General features: G+C 33.8%; 1 protein-coding gene across 2 annotated transcripts in view; it reads left to right on the top strand.

The window, feature by feature from the left end:
- LOC136415018 (synaptotagmin-15-like) overlaps window positions 1-14,562 on the top strand; it is a 73,093-nt gene that overhangs the window by 925 nt on the left and 57,606 nt on the right. The gene's annotated exons all lie outside the window — the stretch shown is intronic.

Raw genomic sequence — 14,562 nt, 5'->3', positions numbered from 1 at the left:
TTAGACAATGGCTTTATTGACTCTGTGCACACAACTCTTAATATAGATGAGGGTTTTATTTACAGTTTATCAACTTGTTTTGTTTGTTCAACTGCTCAAAACAATTTGTTCAAAGAAAATATTCTTTCGGAAAACATTAGCTAATTTATCTTCATTATTTTCGGGGCACCCTACAAAAGAAATAATGGAGTTTTAGCTTTTTAGAATAAGTTAGTAACGCAAAAAGAGCGAGATTAAAAGAATTGAAAGGATATTTTGACTAAAATACCAGAGAGTAACAAATAAATATGTATTAAGAACAACATCACCAACGATATCAAAAGTGTTATCATATCTGTTACTGAATAATGATCTAATTTTTAATTAAGTATTATTAAATCACTGAAACACATGAAATCTAAATAACTATGCAAAATTCCCGAAGTTTTATGATCAGGATTTCAGAAAATACGTATTAGGCAGTATCATAAGAATAAACAATATTCAATGTCCAAGTTGGCCAGTGACAGAGATATCGCAGTTATTTTCTTTCTAGGATCAGTAATTTTCTAGGATATTGGAAATAAATTGATGTATTAATTTAATTTGTTAGTTAACGAAACTGATTATAATTTAAGACATCTTCAGTGGGAAGATTAACTCAGCCACCTAAAATACGCCCACAGGAAGATATTTATCGCTGAGGGCAGCTTTTCCCAAGAATAATAATCAACTTACAAACCGTAAAGGGGAGAGATTATTATTTCATTTTCCGATAATCTAAACAACTTACTGGAAAATATTTACCGCAGCGAGAAATCTGTATTAAAACACAAATAATTATCTTTAATTAATTAGAATATCAAAAATAGGCAGTCAGGAAACTCACTTCGGGAGGTGTTTTTTTTCTTCTGGAATCTTACAAAATTTATTTATATTGCCAAATTAAAAAAATATGTAACTTACCCTATAGCTCGTTTTTCCTCTAAATAATACTTGAGCAAAAATTTTATTTCACTGAGAATTTCACTGAAGAGGTACTTTAATACTGTAGCGCCATCTATGCAGTGCGCCTGAACTTTATATCGTATATGGGGCTCTACATGCGTACATTATGAGTAGATGAGAGAAGAGAGAGAGTAAGATGTAGTGCAGAATAATTCAAGTTAGGTAGAAAGGAGCTAGAAATAATAATACGATTTTTTGCGGGACTATTCTATATATATGTTCTTAAAAAAATAAGATGATGATTTAAAAAAAAAATATATATTATTGTAGGTTTATAATCTTGAATTTTTGTCAATTTCATGCATTTTTTTTGAGTTGGTCCTTACTTTCCCCGCTTTTAATTCCAATAACTGTTCTCGGAAAGGTTAATATTTACGACACTAGAAAGCTGCTTTATCAAACTTTACGAGCAAGAGCTTTAATGGCCTGAAAGACCTCGGAAATTTCTGTCTGGAAAAATTGGATACTTACGCCTTAGCCACACACCCCATTATTAATATAACCATGTTTACGATTCTGGATGTGGATTAAAATGGAAATAAAGTATTTAATCTCATCTCGAATGCTATTTCAACTGAAACCCGATTGGCTTGGTCGTGACATGATGTTGGTTTCATAGAATTTTATCGAAGGCGTTGAAAGGAAAATGTCAAATGTCAATTGCACAATTTGTTTAGTTATTGGTGCAGAAAACATGCGGGGGAGCCGAGAAGCAGTAAACAGCCCTTAAATCGTTTTATTAAAGGCGACTGGGTTAAATTGTTTATTGAGCGAAGTTAATTACTTCCTTCGATATTTGTATCAAAAATAGTAGCATTTTTCATTATTTACATAAACATTTTAATTAACTACAAACATCCCCTTCTTCAGGTATTAAACTTTAAATGTGCTAAATACATTAAACAAGAAATACTACTAATAAATTGTACGTAATTTTCACTAGACAAATAAATAATTTAGAATTAGTCGAGCCACTTCAAGGAAAAATTTCAGTCTGGTGATTTCAAAATGTGTAAGGAGCTGAAATTTTTGGATTTAATAATATCTAATTATGCTTCTCTGGAAGTAAACTACAAGACAAGAAAATCCTTGAAAAAAAATTATTTCAGTACAGCCTACTTATGCACTGTGATTTGGCGTTAAAAAACAATGGCTACCAGCATATAATGAATATCATTCCTTCAGGAAAAGTGAGTCATTAGCTCACTCGCTCCTCTACTACTCTCACTTGGAAAAATCTATTTTCGAGCGTCATTAAAGCGATATCAACATGTCATTTTTCACAAATCTAATACTTTTATGTTTTAGTGACAAAATTATTCTTATTATAAAACGCCATGAAATCATTTACATTAATTAGAAGTCAAAATAAGAAGAGACGTCGTATAAAATCACTGCACTCTTATACACAAAGTTTCAAAGTTATCAGTAAATATACTATTAGGAGTTAAAGTACTTTCCTATGATTCAAATTCACCCAAATATTGCAGGTAAATATTGATTTATTATCGAGACAAAGGGCGTTTTTATGTTTTTACTCAATGACTATCGTCATAACTTTTGACTTACTTGTTATATCTAATTTAAATTTTGTAGATAATTACGTCTTAACATACACTATAAGATACCATTAGCAAAATTTGTAATTTGCAGGTCCAGACTAGGAAATAGTCTTTTTAGAAATTTTTATGAATTTGAATGCATTGCATACTATTTCTTTTAAAACGATATGGAGCCTGCAATGAAATGTTAAAAGCTTTTTTATTACATTAGTTTCACAATTTCCACACGTACACTTTTGTCTCAATAACAACACATTAAAAAAAATTTTAATATTTAATAATTATTCGAAATAAACGCCATCTTTGTATTGTAATAACGAAAAATTAAATTAGATAATAACAATTGCAATATAACAAAAAAAGCAGTTACAAGAGGTATTCAGAATGACTGCGATTTGCATATATGCATTTTCTTGCTTTTAGCGAAACTCGCCTTATTGCCTTTCGTATAATGTTGGGATTACTTTTTATTGTCGCATAGCAGTAGTTTATTGTCTGAAAGAGCTTCTGTTTTGTGTTTACCTCCTGTTTATAAATCTCAGATTTTAAATGTCCCCGGAAGTAATAATCCAATGGATTAAAATTTGGCGATCTAAAAGGCTATGTGTGCAGGCCGAGATATCCAATCCATCGGTTTCCTTAATGAGCATTTAAAATTTCTGTAATTACGCGTGTAGAATGGGGTGGCGCTTCATCATATTGGAACCACATACCTGGAATATTAATAGCTTCAAGAAGAGGTAATGCATTTTGTAGAAAGTTCGAATAAATCGCGCTAAACAGAGTTCCAGAAAAAAAAAATGGGGCTTTTAGGTGATTGTTTATCAGTACACATCAAACAATCACATTAAACCTGCATTAGAAATGCATTTGCCTTACTGCGTGTGGATTGTGTAAACTCCACCTGCGATCGTTTCTCAAGTTGACGATGCCATCTTTGGTGAATAAAGCTTTATCCGTAAAGAAAGTTCTGTCATGAATTCTCTGACTTTGCATGATCCACCGATTGAATGTTACTTGATTTACTTCATCCAGAAGTTCAAATCTGCGGACTTGCTGCACATGGAATGGATATACAGGGTGATTCATTGAAAATGGGACATGGCGAAACCCGAGATAGGGGACACCAAAATATGACGATTGGACGCAACATGCCTTATATCAATGTTGCGCGTTTCAGAGTTACAGGGTGTTAAAAGTTAAAATTTAATTTTAAAATTCCTTAATAACTTTTGTGTTTTCATAACATCAACACCAAAATCAGTGTACTTAGGTTTTGTAAGATGCCAAATAAGGATTTTGATCTAATTTTTACGAAATTTCTAGAGGACACTAGTTACAACCTACCGCTTCGGTATATTTGGTCATATTTTTTTATGAGTGCAACTAAGGTCAAATTTTATACAATATATCGAAAGAACGTCTACTTTTACGCAAAAAAGGTATTCTTGTTCAATCCCGACATCTCTCTTCGTTTACGAGATTTTTACCTATAAGCTAATTCGTGTCGTTCCATTTCAACTCGGTTTTATTAATTTTCAAATAAATATTTTGCCGCATTAAACAAATGAAAAGCCATTAACAAATGAAAAATAAGTTTTATTTAAGCAGCTGTTCAAAATGGCCACCTTCCACCTCAATGCACTTTACTAACCTTTTTCTCAAAGATCTTTTTATTCTAAATTGCATATCGACGTTATTCTTGATTTCATCAACTGCTTGTTGAATATTTTGGCATAATTCTTCGCGAGTATTAATTATCCCTTTGTATACAATTGCTTATATACTTGACCATATTGAGAAGTCCAATGGGTTGAGGTTTGGACTTCTCGCAGGCCACGGAAATTCACTTCCACGACCGATCCATCGATGTAGAAAAACATCGTTCAAATGTTGGCGCACTTGGAGAGAAAAATGTGGAGCCGCTCCGTTTTGCATGAACTACATATTTTGACGTAAATATAATGGAACATCATCGAGAAGTTCGTTAAGTTATCCTTGCAAAAAATTTAAACACCGAAGGCCATTTAAATTGGCTGGAAGTTCGAAAGGACCAATAAAAAAGTCACCTATTACACCACACCAAATGTTTATCTTAAATTCGTGTTGCAAATGTGTTTCTCGTACAGCATTTGGATTCTCAGAATCCCATAAATGACTATTTTTCCAGTTAAAAATTTCACGGCGTGTGAAAGTTGCCTCGTCAATAAATAAAATTTTGTTCAAAAAATATGGATCTTCGTTTTGTTGCTCTTGCAAAAATCGAGCAAATCTTAAGCGAGCAGAACGGTCTTCAGTGAGCAATTTTTGAACAGGTGTTAAATGATATGGATGGAATATTTCTTTATGTAAAATTCTCTAGACAAACGATTGACTCATTCCCATCGTTGCACTTAACCAGCGTGTACTTAATGTTTTATTTTCAGCAATTCGTACTAAAACTTCCTCTTCCTGTTCAACCGAGATAGTCCTTCGAGCATCATTGTTTTGGCTTTGAGGGCGAAAAGAGCCTGTTTCTCCCAAACGATTGTACAGGTTTCTGAGCAATTTGTGATTGGGTTGTTGTCGGTTGGGATATAATTCAAAATAACCACGTGCTGCAGCATGACCGTTAAAATGCATTTGAGCAAAAACACAAATCATATCGCGCATCTCACTAAAGGAAAAGTCATTATGCCTTGGCATTTTTACTTTTAAATTACTATTTTTTACTTAAAAAAAGCAAATGACAAGAAAAGAGTCTAATTACTTTGACAAGCTAAAGTAACAATTGCTAAGTAATGCGTTGCTATGCAAGTGAATCACAGCCACCTCCGTTTTTGAGGATTTGAAATGGCACGACACGAATTAGCTTATAGGTAAAAATCTCGTAAACGAAGAGAGATATCGGGATTGAACAAAAATACCTTTTTTGCGTAAAAATAGACGCTTTTTCAATATATTGAATAAAATTTGACCTTAGTTGTACTCATAAAAAAATATGACCAAATATACTGAAGCGGTGGGTTGTAACTAGTGCCCTCTAGAAATTTCGTAAAAATTAGATCAAAATCCTTATTTGGCATCTTACAAAACCTAAGTACACCGATTTTGGTGTTAATGCTGTGAAAACACAAAAAGTTATTAAGGAATTTTTAAATAAAATTTTAACTTTTAACACCCTGTAACTCTGAAACGCGCAACATTGATATAAGGCATGTTGCGTCCAATCGTCATATTTTGGTGTCCTCTATCTTGGGTTTCGCCATGTCCCATTCCCAATGAATTACTCTGTAAACCTGCCGTGTTTAAAGTACGTCAAACCTTAATATGAGTTACATCAAGTGTATGACTAATTTCTCTCGTGCCTATTTCTGGATGGTTTTCTGCCGTATTAATTATGTTTTCATTTAGCTGAGCTTCGTCATTATTCTCAGCATGTTCATTATTTTTAGTTGTGGGAAAACAGTCGTATTCTCGCAGGTAGATATATGCCTTTCCAAACTTTTGATGGTTGAGCAATCTACGATTGGGAAAAAATGTCTTGTTATTGAGACAAAATAATACACGTGGGAATTATGAAATTAATATGGTCAGGACAGCTTTTAACGCTTCATTGCAGGCTCCATATGGTTTTAAATAAAATATTATACAGGTTATTCAAATTCACAAAATTTCTAAAGATTATTTCGTAGTCCGAACCTGCAATTCACAAACTCTATTATTGGTATCTTATAATGTATGTGAAAACGTGACTATCCACAAAGTTTAATTTAGTTAAACAAGTAGATCAAAAGTTATGTATATAAAGTCATTAAGCAAAAAAAGGAAAACGCCCTGTATCTCGAGAATGAATCGAGATTTATCTACGATATATGGGTGAATTTGAATCATGCTGAAGTACTCTCACCTCTGGTAACATATGTACAGTTAAGTCTGAAACACCCTGTATTCATGAAATTGTTCACTAATAGAAAAATTTAAACACCTGCTATAATGTACTTCTTTTTGCATCTTTAACCGATAATTACTATGTTTAGCAGGATTTAATTATCTTAAACACTTCTAAAAGTAAAAGTTTGCCGATTTTGTGGTTTTTACAGTATAGACTGGGTAAAAGATTGTAATTTCATAGAAATAGTTGTTGGGTAAGCGTAACAGAAAGGAAATGGATATTTTAATTGTAGACGGTCACCAAGAAGTGAAATAAGTGTCACGCGAACGAGCTATTAATCACTTGAATACATACATACAGATTGAATTGGTTATAGGATCTGATTATACAAAATCATTAACATACAAAGGTTTAATCCTGAAACAGATCTCTGAGGGTTGTAATAACAATAAAAGAGCATTAAAAGGAAATACTTGCAGCTATTTTACTTCTTCTGCAATTCTACTTCCAATTTCAACAATTTTTTCTTCTCTAGGTTTATGTTTTTCTTTTTTGTTCACGGAGAAAGTCGCAAGTTTTTTTGTCAAAAAGAAAAACAGCACCAAATCAAAAATTTTCTTCACCGTTGACTGATCACCACTAGTGCAATCAAATATTTTATGAGCAGCAATCAATAAATAATCTCTCAGATATTTGACGAAAATATTTTTAAACAATTTTAGAAGTGATTTTAAAAATTAAGTATTGTTGAAGTCATGTTGACATAAATATTTCCTCACTTTCTGCCTTTAAATTTGCGAGATATTTTTTAATTTCCGCCTTATCACTTCAACTTGTCTTTCACAGGCGAACTTTCAGACTTCATTCATTATGCTCCTTTTTGCTCAAATATTCATTAACAAAATGGGCTGGGCCTATTTTACGATTGTTCCCTGCGCCTATACAGGATGTTCAAGTAATCGTGTTATCAAAATGATGGAAAATAATTAAATATCAAAATGTTCGCAAACGTTTTATGTCAGTAATGTAAGGGGCTAAAATTTAAAATGGATTTTCTGTTTTTTAATTATTTTTTATTATTTAAAATATATAACTTTAATTAAAACACGTAACAGTCCAAAAATGTATAAATTAGACTACTAAAAATGCCACTAAAATTTATTTACAGTGAGGATATAAATACTGAAACAAGTTCAATAAAATGTGTACAGAACAAGCAAGCAAAAATGTTCTGATACGTCAAATTAAAGTTTTTAAATTCGTACATTTTGACAAATGAACATTTTATAATGTAATGTGCCCGTAATTTACTTTTTCCGTGCTCTCAAAATATTAGGTGTACAACTTTGCTTCCGCCGTTTTTGAATAGATGTATGTAGCGGTAAGTAATGATCGAAATAAATAACCCCATGTGGGCATGCAGGAGCCTTGGGCACCTGTTAACATAACCTCATAAAAATATTAGTCTATTTGTGTCTTCATCATAAAGTTATTCGCAATTGAAAATGTCAGTGTACGAGCCAAATTCTCGTCATTTGCGGGAGGTTTTACTTTTCTGCTTCAATATGAAGAAATCTGCTGCTGAGGCTCATCGAATGCTCTCAGATACTTATGGGGAAGCCACTATTAGTGAAAGGACATGTCGTGAGTGGTTTCAGCGCTTCAAGAACGGTGATTTTCACGTCGAAGACCAACATAGCGGTGGAAGAAAGAAGGTTTTCCAAGATGCGAACTTGGAAGCATTACTTGACGAAGACTCGTGTCAAAGTCAACAAGAATTGGCACAATCATTGGGAGTGACTCAACAAACAATCTCAAAACGCCTCAAAGACATGGGAATGATTCAGAAGCAAGGATATTGGGTGCCGTACGAGTTGAAACCAAGAGATATTGACAGGCGTCTGTTCGCTTGTGAACAGTTGCTTGCAAGGCAAAGACGGAAGGGATTTCTGCATCGTATTGTGACTGGGGACGAGAAATGGGTTCATTACGATAATCCCAAACGCAAAAAGACTTGGGGATATCCCGGCCATGCTTCCACGTCGACGGCCAAACCGTCTATTCATGGTTCCAAAATCATGCTCTGTATTTGGTGGGATCAACTCGGCGTAATATATTATGAGCTGTTACAACCAACTGAAACAATCACAGGTGCTCTTTATCGAACCCAATTAATGCGTTTGAGCCGAGCATTGAAAAAGAAACGGCTGCAATACAACGAGAGACATGATAAAGTGATTTTGCAGCACGATAATGCTCGACCCCATGTTGCGCAAGTGGTCAAGAAATACTTGGAAACATTGAAATGGGAAGTCCTACCCCACCCGCCATATTCTCCTGACCTAGCTCCTTCTGATTATCACTTGTTTCGATCCATGGCACATGGGCTAGCTGACCAACACTTCCGGTCTTATGAAGAAGTAAGAAATTGGATAGAATCGTGGATCGCTTCAAAAGATGTCCAATTTTTTCAACACGGGATTCGTATGCTGCCCGAAAGATGGGAGAAAGTAGTGGCCAGCGATGGACAATACTTTGGATCCTAAAGGTATAATTCGTTTTTTACAATAAAATCGCGAAATTCGGAAAAAAAACGGCGGAAGCAAAGTTGTACACCTAATATTTTTCACGTCTTCTTCCCCCAAATTAATTTCTATGTTTCCGTAGCTCATCTATCACGTGCCCGTTAATTTAATTTTTAATGTTCCTCTAAATATTTCTTCACGCACCTGCAAATTTACTTTTACGTGCCCCTCGTTTACTTTTTACAGTTTTATTTTAAAATTTTCAATACTTCCATCCTTCTTTATCACTTTTCTTGTTTTCCGTCGTTCATGTCCTTCAGATTGCTTTTGCTGCCTTCAAATTTTTAAGTCGCCAAAGTTCATTGAACTTGACAAAGCATTCAAAAGTTGTAAATATAAGATTTAATTGTTTTAGGATAGTGCCATAAACTAACATTGACCCCCCTCCTATTTACTCGTTATAGCGGCGAAAAGCAATTTCTTTAACGTCCTGAAATAAAACAATACTTACGTTTCCAACTGAGTTCCGTGCCATAAAATTAATGCGTTAGTGAAACCTAGTTTCTCGCTTTTTGGGCTTATCAGAAAATCACGTTCATGAATAACTAAACTAATGAGGCTGTTGGTTTTAGCCACTCTTGTAACTTCCAAGTGACCTTTTGGGAGTTTTATAGGTCATTTTTATACCCGACGATCAATAAGGAGAGAGTTAAGATAATATATGTTTTAAATGTAAAAGTTAGAGTTTTATGAGTGCATGACTTTTCCATAAAGCGAAACCTTGCTGAACTTATTACTTTCTACAACAAGTCAGTATGTAGTCTCTATGGAATTTTCTATTTAAAAATAACGTTTTGTCCATCAACCCTTAATACACGAGCGTAAAAGTTTACTCGCGAGTCACAAGCGAAAACGTGTCGTGAGTATGTTAAGAAATTCTCTGATGGTTATGTACACTATTTTTTTCACTGCTATGGACCACATATAAAAAAACACGAAATAAAGTTTATCCGACCCGGATTCATTTTTTCATTCCCGTCGAGAACCCGTATGGAAAATCCGATAGTATTTCCTATGCAGTTCGACGCAATGCTACGCATGATCACTTTTATGACGACAGATTAGGCGAGTATAATTATTTTATTGAAATTCCCCTGTTTTTGTTATTTTTAAATCATGCAGGATGACATATTTTGCTTCATCGTCTAATACGCTGTGCAATAATTCTTTTAGCCAGAGAAGTCCATTGCGCTATATGCAGCATTCATTTGTTTGTTTGACCTCTAACATACACGTGTGTTAGAAATCTATTACACACATCGGGAATTTCTCTTAAACGTATATATTAGAATTTGTTTCGCACTTATTATGTTCGGTTGCAACAATTACTTCCTAAATTTTTTAATAAGCTTCTCTAAAGTGTTGGCCCAGAGCGCAATATGCCCTTAAGAAAGGACACTCAGGTAATATTTTATTCTTTCCTGAAGCTGACTCTAAAGCTTCGCAGTCATACTCCTGCTAACCTCACATCATTACACTTTCATGTTTGCCAGGAAATATGCCCTATTAGGAAATTGAAACATTCTTTTTTAATTCCCTGTATTAATTACTATTAAATGCATTTATTCGTGACATCTAATTGGAATTATCGGTTGCTAAACGTTTTTGTATATGCACATACATATCAACGGTGCACGTGAGGAAAATTCGAATCGATGCTTCTTTCATTGAAAGGAATTCAGAATAAATCAATGACATGAATTTTTCGCAGAAGAAACTGGAACTGGAGGAAAACCTGTCAGCCCTGTTATTGCTTTTCTAGACCCCTGATAGACAATCCTACTTGGATAAATTGCTTTTCCCCACAATTTGCATGGATCCTTTATTGAAAGGAAAGCAAACGCTGATATCTTTAGGTTAAAACAAATCTATGAAAAATAATCCGTTGTTAACTTATTTTATCGTGCAAAAGTGAAATTATAATTTCACTTCACGTGTAATAAATCAATTTTTTTTACGTCACGACATTTCTTCAGAGATTTATGGCCATTTACAACAATTAAACCTATCGAGTTGCATATCGTTTAGTGCTCCAATAAGTACGAGGCTAAAAGCGTACTTTACTCCATGCAACGTACAGAAATGTTTATAAATTTGACTATTTACGTTTGCGGTCAGCTAACGTTCTAAGGGCCACCAGACCAAGATGTTGGCAACTTTAACTGGAAGATACTTTTAGTCCTTATTAAAGCATTTCGTAGATGCTTTCGCTCTATTAAAGTTACCAGGATTTTGATCTACTGAACCTAAATTTTTCTCAAAATCAAAAACGTTTTAAGAGTTATTTTCGATGTCAATCCTCAATTGCCTAAATTGACAGTAATGACAGTTGCTGTCACTAGGGACCGCAAATTCGTGTGCAAGCGCATATGCGCACATTAGAATCGTTAAGAGCTATTCCGGTTGAAGTTATTTGAAGACTTCTGCATGTCTAACGTCAATAAGTGTTTTCCACTATGGCCAGTAAACGATAGCTAACGCATGTTACACTTTACGGTAGCAGTTACCCTGTACGTATGCACTACCCTATTGCAAGTCTTATATATAAAATTTCTACGAACACTTTATATTGAGCAATTCTAGTTTGTGCCATATTAATCGACTCGTAATCGATTTTTGCTAAATTTTTATAAAACGATACTAATTAGAAAATTCCTTAACGTCCTCTTCTTGGATTCCATGACCAATTTTCGTAACTGAGCGTCAAATTGATCAGCAATTAATTTTATATAAGTTCAGTGCTTACGATATTTGAAGGCATTTGGCTAAATTATGCAAGTTGGAGGGTTTTTGTTTAGAGTGCTGTAAACGTGAATAATCAATCATTCATATTGGATGGATTTGCTGCAAAAAGACGAAATTCCATTGGTATGAAGAAGTATTATTGTGAAATCACCTGAGTGATAATTATTGAAATGAGAAATCTGTGTACCCCATGATCGTCAAATATTTATTTCCCATTTAAGGCATTTTAATGAACTGCCAGGTCCGTTAAATCAAATTTAACTTGACTTATCACTTCAAGAATGACACAAATGAGTGACATCTATGACATAAATGATAGTGACACATGACACTTTTGACATTATCAATGAAATTGTCCGATAATTTGCGTGTCAAATATGTAGAGAATATTTAGAAAATATTTCTTGCATTGTTTAAAAGTGCCTAAATTGACTATTAATTTTTCTATCTGAATATTTTTCTTCCGTGAATTGTTTGTATTTTATTTCTTCTACTACTTTCTATTGGACTAGGTCTTTTTAGTCCCTCTGATCAGTATTTTAAAATACACTAATGAAAGAAAAACGTTTAAATAAAATTTCAATCCTGTAGATGTAAGCACCATTGGCAATTTTGACTTTCGTTGAATCGAGGTCTAACTAAACTGAAATGAGGCTTTGCTACAAAAAACCCGAGGGGCAACTAACCAATAAAGATTACTTTGATAGAGAAAGTGAAGATGGTTTTTTAATTACATTCGAAGTATACTCGGGTTACGGAAATAGGTGGTTATGGATAATTGTGATTTTATGGTTAACGAAGACGATGAGGGCATGCTTTGCGACTCTTTAAATTTACGGTTTGGTTACATAAACCATAAAGTGTGCCTAATTAATCTGGTTTTTTAACATTTCACGCCCAGGAGTTTTATAATAATGACCTATTAGCTATTCCGCCGTGTAAAGACCCTGTAATCAAGCCTTAATATGGAGTTTAATTTGTGTAATGAATTGCCGGCTAGAGGTTTATGAAACAAAAGCTAATTACAGCTCGTCCTGATAAAATACTCATTAGAGCCTCGATACCCAATTTTTCAGCTTTAGACTAAACCCTAAGGCGTAGCGCGCACAAACTCTAAAATTCTCGATGTAAAATTTATGATGAAAATATCAGGCGACTAATTAGGGGATATATATGAAGGTTGAAGGTTCACATTCCCTTAACTTTAAGGGGAGTTGGTGCAAGCGCCACTAATTTCTCCACGTACTATTCACACCAAAAATTACCAATGAACATGGGTAAATATTAGAAACTATTCCTGACGTGCTCGTACGTAGGAAGAACTTCCCAGGGGGTTAAAGTTTCGAGTGGATACATTAGGTTCAGGAACTGAATGAATAATTTCGTAGCTATACACCGTTTATGACTGACTTCATTCGTCGCATTCTATTATGTAGATATATAGAGAACTAAATTACCTAAAGTCGATAAAAGGGTGTGGTAGATATTTCCTAAGCTGATATTACATTGAAAATTTGTTCAGGAATTAATTTGGGAATTAGTTCAGAAGTTACTTCGGAAATTAACTCGAAAACTAATTCAAGAAAGAGAAAGAAATTTCCGTAAATATGCAAGTAGTATAGTAGCTAAAATTGAGTTTTTTCGTAGCCAGTTGGAGATAATAAATGTCTATCACACAACGGCAAAATACGTTAATCTATTCCACATAAACACCATAGAAAAATTTAATGGCATTTCCGTTTTTATAGAAAAAAATGGATACAGTCGTGTTTATAATGTATGACTTGGCATGGAGTTTTTCCCGTCACTTAACAAAGAATTAAGTGACCGCGAAAGTTTCGTATAAACTGAATAAAAGCAAATCTGCAAGTGTATCGAAAAAACTTTCGAATAGGTTGCCTATTAAAACGTTTTTTGGCCATAGTTTATCGAGTCTAGCAAAAAAGATGTTTTGGTATTATAATATTAGGTATAGTTACCATTAATTTTATTTCTAAATAGATTTAAATAGCCATCATCAGTACTATATTTTATTTGCGAGTAGAGATTTATTCCTTATGATGATCATATTCACAAACTTATTCAAAAAAAGACCCAAAACGACCACTGGTGGTCGGGGTTTTCGTCAGAAAATGGCGCTATTCTTATGTACAGGGCGTTTAAAATTTCAATTCTAACATGAACATCTCTGCAACCACAAGAGATAGGTTATGCATCTTAAAAAAATATCCTAGAACTTATTATGGATTACTGATCTTGCTGAATTGTGATGTTGAAGATGGTGGTTCAAAATCGAAACGTTGTCCTTTAAAGACGATTGTATTGTGCGAAAGATTTTTTAAAAAGTTGCGGCATGAAAGTCATCTTAGTGTATTTTTCACGAAAATTGTTTATTAACGTCTCCTCTCCGTTTTACGCACAATAGTATTCTAATAGAAGGTGTCCTAGTGTAGGGAACCTAGAAAATCTAAAGGAGGCTTTTGAAGAAATATTCGAAGAAAATTAAAAACGTTGCATTCTTACAATAAAATTGAACACACCCTATATGTTTGCAATTTTAATTATCAGAGCAGCAGTTGCTAGAAATGTCTATCATAATTTTCTGACTTCAATTCTTAAGAATAATTATCTTCTGGCGTCCCAGTCGAAAAACTCTGGATTGATCTTCAAATGCTATCAATTTCATGTATTCGCTAGTTTGGGCTGATACTTTGTAAACATCTAAGGAAATATTAACCGAACACTCATACAGCTTTGGTATTGCGTTTCTTGGCCTTTATATCTAGAATTTCTGAATATCTCAGGAAAT

Source organism: Euwallacea similis, chromosome 1, assembly GCF_039881205.1.
Source record: "Euwallacea similis isolate ESF13 chromosome 1, ESF131.1, whole genome shotgun sequence".
NCBI classification, from domain to species: Eukaryota; Metazoa; Arthropoda; class Insecta; order Coleoptera; family Curculionidae; genus Euwallacea; species Euwallacea similis.
Note: the sequence above shows the minus strand (reverse complement) of the source record. Positions and strands in the feature narration are given on the sequence as shown.